Source organism: Oncorhynchus mykiss, chromosome 15, assembly GCF_057628025.1.
Source record: "Oncorhynchus mykiss isolate SJ-2025 chromosome 15, ASM5762802v1, whole genome shotgun sequence".
Classification (NCBI taxonomy): Eukaryota; Metazoa; Chordata; class Actinopteri; order Salmoniformes; family Salmonidae; genus Oncorhynchus; species Oncorhynchus mykiss.
In genome coordinates, this window is record NC_143036.1 from 13,867,240 (window position 1) to 13,872,500 (window position 5,261).

The following is a 5,261-nucleotide window of genomic DNA, read 5'->3' on the forward strand; positions in this document are numbered from 1 at the left end:
GCTGAGAGGCTTGGGGTGGGTGTTTGAGTAAAGTGATGGGCTAACCTGACCTAAACACACTGTTGCCTTTCAGAGAGTCAAAGAAGAAGAAACATCAATGCTGAAGTCTTCATGGCCTGGTGTGTTTTTATTTACATCAGTGACTCTTCCTTTCCTTTCTCTCTCTCTCTCTCTCTCTCTCGCACACACACACACACACCCTGCATCTCCATAATGAATGGCCTTCCACACCCCTGTAGGTGAGTAGATCTCCGTGTGCGTGCCGCAGCCTGAGGGTCGCGTGACTAAAACGGATGGCCCTACTTGGGTCTGGAGATTACACCCAATATAAATAGTCTTCCCCTGACATCCAGCAGGAATGATTTAACATAGCCTTATAGGAACGACTCAGGCCCTTCCTGGACTAGGTTATATTATTCATTATTATGAGTCCAGTAATGAGCCAATGACGTGTCTATTTTTACCTGATGATCTCCGATCTATATCTCATCACATTCATCATTACATTAATATCTACCTTCCTAGGCTGTCTGGGTAATGATGCCTCTCATTCTGATCATGTCCCGAGAAACACACAGAACAGACCTGGTCACCCAGCCTACTGTGGCATAACATGAAATTATTTATTTATTCACCAATAACAACAATCCATTTATTAATCAATGAATGTTGATCCTCACAGGGGGTTTAAAAGCATGCTAACTGGGAGACATTGACTTGAATTGGTTTTTGGTTAGGAAATGTTAATGGTATTAAAAGTGGCAATGCCAAGGTTGAACAAAACCAAAGTGTAGTTTCACCTCGTCCACTGACTGCTTTCGAAGGTAAGGAAAGAAATATGTAAACATTTAATTTGGCTGAACCATCCCTTTAAATTCTTGGAAACGTTCGTCATCAATTGATATACTAGGCTACAGCAGAGCTTTCCATCTAGATTGAAGGGCTCGGGGACTGCAGTAGGCCTTGGTCAAAACTAAACGTGAAAGCATTCAAAAATAAAAGTAGCCTAATGTATTATCGCCAGAGAGTGCTCTGAGTAAAGGTAGATAGGCCTACAATTATTTAAAAATAAAAATGGCTATAAATAGATGCGTGTGTCGCGTTGGCTACAGACCTAACCTGCTTCGACAGTCATTGCATTTTGGTACACCAGAAGTACTAGAAGTACATTCATTTCCAATGGAAAGCTGTGTTTGCCTTGCGTTGCAGAGGTAGTTGCAGGGCGTTCTGTGTGGTGCATACGTTTTGATTTATCGAACGTATGCGTCAAACTGTAGATATAGACGGCTTGACAGAAATGGTAGCAGAAGGTGAATGTTGAACATTTGTTGCACACATATCCCGATGATGCTGCGTTCCATTTAGCGCAAAAGCACTGGGTGTGATCGAGGCTAACAATTTGTGTTGATTGTATTTCCCCGCGTCGATGGGGAATAGCAGAAATAAAACAAGACTGTTTTTCGAATAGATTTTCCTTGTTCATAGAGCAGCGCTGTTTTAAACAGTGAGACATTTCAGACACTGACTGACTAACAGTTTATAGTTTGTCGTTTTACATGTAGGCTCCGAAGTCAGCGGTGAGGATTCCGGTCTATATTCGCAGTCTGCTGCACCTCGCTCGGTTTACAGATCAACTCCACTCCGCTGACAGCTGGAAAACGGAAGGCTGAAGCTCTCCACACAGCCTTAAAATAAACCTTATTTTGTTCAGAATTTTATTTATTCAAACCCTGTTTCGTCTTTAGTGTATATTTAAAAAGCTATAATTTGTAGCCTAGTTATGAAAATATCCTATTTAGAAACGAATATACATGCATTTACCATGCGTGTTTTTCTTATTTACCTTTTGCCATATAAAAAAGTAGTAATAATATTTTTCCACGATAATTGCCATAGGCCTATTATCATTTATTTTAGGATTATATTAAATTTTTTTGTAGAAATGTCAAATGTATTTGTTCAATAACAAATAATTTAATAATTTAAGGCACATCAATGACGAGGTTTTGAGTGATCATTTCCTAAATATATATTTCTACTAATTCTAAAATGGTTAGTATTGACATTATTTCGTAGGCTACACACAACGAACATTACAATTAATTTGTTTCTAGTTGCGAGACGTTATAGAGTGAGAAAGTTGGATCTAAGCCTCCTCCCCCTCTCTCTTTCTGCTGTCTGTGACCCCTGGGCAGGCAGAGTGGCTGGGAAATACCCCTGCTCTGGAAGAGGCCTGTTGGGGTTCAGGAGTGGACGACAGAGAGATGAAGATTAGGGAAAGAGAGAGAGACTGAGGTAGAGAGAGATTAATGTCAGATGGAAGCTTCACATAACTGTGTGGACTGTCACACACACACACACACACACACACACACACACACACACACACACACACACACACACACACACACACACACAGGGTTTGGCCCACATTGTAAATAAGAATTTGTTCTTAACTGACTTGCATAGTTAAATAATGGTTAAATAAATAAAAAAAATGTAAAAACATTCATACTGAATTCTTCACTCAGTCATATAGGTAAATAAAAAGGGCAACTGGAAGCCTGTGTGTGTTTAGAAGGGAAGAAGTACAGAACAGAGAGCAGTAGTACTAGTTACGGAGGAGTATGGATAGGGATGGGGGGAGCTAGACAGAGGAGTGTCAGTCAGCAGAAGAATACAGGCTGTCTGTGTGTGAACAGGGATGAATCCTGCTGCTTTTCCTCAGGACCTTTATCCTACAGGAGAGGAACCTGTGGGGGGTAGCCTACACAGGCAGCACACACAGACACATCTGATTCCGGTGATATTCCATGGGAATCCCGTCAGCTGCTCCCGAACACTTCAGTCTCCCGCTATCTCCTCCCTCTCGCTCCTCTGTTTTTGTCTCTCCCCTACCTCTCTGTTCCTGGCCCTAAACACCTCTGTCAGAGCGATCTGGTTCCATTCTGAACCGGAATCTTGGCCAGGCAGCTGGGAGTAAATTTTCCCTGGATCATCACCCTCACAACACACACACACACACAGAGAGAGAGGATTAACCCCCTCACGATTCCCATAATGATTTACACCCAACTACAGCTGCTAATGGTTTTCTGCTAATGGTTTTCCTAAATGGTCATTTTTCATTTGAATTACTAAATTCATGTTTAATTTAAATACAATTTTAAATTAATTACTAAATACATGTTTAATTATTATTACTATGACTTCTTTTGATCTCTTCCTCTGGACATTTTGGGCCAGTTTTCTGCTTCCAGATGAAGCAGGAAACTCAATGGAGAATTGTGTGTGAAACGACTGATGTTCTGCGGCTTAGTGTTTTGACTTTTGATCAGGCACCTCATCGGGCAGCATGGGGGTCCTCACTCAGCTGTTAACCTCCCCTCCCCCGGGGAGAAGCAGTGGCTGCTGGGAGGTGATCAATGATGGACGACGGCTCTGCTCCCACCCCAGAATGGGAATGCTGTGAATGGATTGAATGAGAGGGAGGAAAGGAGGAGGAGGACGGGGCGATGAATAAGGACAGGGGAGGAGGGAAGGAGAGTGGTGGACAAGGAGGTAGGGAGGGGGCATGTTTAAACAGCCTGGACTTGAGTGACAGGGCTGATAGAGGGTGAGGGTTGAAGAGTTGCTGGGGGGCTGAGATGTGAGGGGAAAGTGAGCTTTTAATTCCCAGAGCAGAAGCAGATGTAGCAGAATGGCGCGCGCGCGCGCGCACACACACACACACACACACACACACACACACACACACACACACACACACACACACACAGCTAGGCAGCTGGAAGTCATCAGGGACAGGGGTGCACATTGTGTGTGTGTGTTTGCTGGGGCAGGGGGAACCTGGACCACTATAAAAGGGGCATGCAGAAACTGCTAAACACTAGACAGAAGACGGCAAACGAGAGAGAGTGCGAGAGTCTGTTTGTCATCCCTTCATCCATCCAGAGATGGGGGTAAAGAGGTTAAACAAAGAGAAACATGTTATTAGACAGAATGTTTAGGGAGGTAGATCTGTTCTTTATTCAACCAAAGCATTAAAATGCATTTTACAAAAAGCACTTGAACAGAGCTGTTAAATCAAGCTTTAACGATGTTCTCACTAGCTACAAACCACACCATGACGACATCCCGACACAGGCTTCCTGTAAGTCCTCCTCCTCGTCTTTTCACCAACAGTCCGTCTCTTTCTTTATCCAGAACGCTTCTTTATTTCGGTGACTTGAAATAGAAACATTTGAGGATGTTTTATGATTTTTCAGTTGTACAAAACTGATCCAAACAAAAGTGAACACAGATGGAAACATGGTGCCGAGTATAAAATAAAATAAACAGTTTGAAATAAAAACAACGAAACAATGTCGCTGCACATATAAAAAATAAATTAATACTTTGTGTTCAGTCACCGTCTCCTATTGTCTGCTCATAAGATTCACACAAAATGAGGTTTAATTGGCTACCCTTCACACCAGCAGGGCCAATCACAATCACTTATTTACACCCCACAGCCAATGAAAAATATATATTTATTTACACAAACGAGGTAAAAACTGTGCCATTGAATCCACACCCCTCCCCATAATAGCAGCTATATACACCACCACTACTTCAATCTTTCTGAGTACACAACAAATATTTGTTTCCATCAAAAAAATGTACAGCAAGAGTGAGAAAAACTTTAAACATTAGTATAAAACAAACGCTTGAAAGAACAGCGGGCACTTCTAAATAAATAAAAAGAGACCATTTATAAAGTTTGTTTCTGTAGTTTGTGAAAGCAGCACAATACAGTTTCCAGCTTCTCAGAATGTGTTGTGTGACCTGTTGCCTGGGCAACGCAGCTTGACAGCCAGTAATATGGTGAGAATGGATGTCTGACAGGAGAGACAGGAAGAGGAGTATGAGTAACCCCGCCCCCTCGGCTTTAGGCACTTGGGGATTGGACCCTGACTGGCCAGTCATGAATGTTGTGGATTCCTATTGGCCGATGCTGAGAGTTGTGGGCACTAATCGGCTGGTTTGTGTGTGTGAGGTAGGTACAGCAGAAAGACAGTCATAGCAAGGCTTCCATGGCTGAGCAGTCAGTCAGTCTTACATTAGAGTGGTCTCTGGTCATGTCTTATGCTGGTCCATACACACAGATATAGAGAGGTAACAGCAGTTACAAACTCCTCCCTCTCTTAAAACTGTCCAATGAGAGTCATACTTCCCAGACCTCTTCTCTCCAGCTGAGCTGTGAGTCAGTAAGCTATGTT

General features: G+C 42.7%; 1 protein-coding gene across 1 annotated transcript in view; it reads right to left on the bottom strand.

The window, feature by feature from the left end:
* Positions 1-4,009: 4,009 nt before the first annotated feature.
* LOC110489604 (protein AF-10) overlaps positions 4,010-5,261 on the bottom strand; it is an 83,413-nt gene continuing 82,161 nt past the window's right edge. The window contains 1 exon segment of the mRNA XM_036943723.2: positions 4,010-5,261. This exon segment is cut by the window's right edge and continues 518 nt beyond it. The gene's annotated coding sequence lies outside the window, so the exon portion shown is untranslated.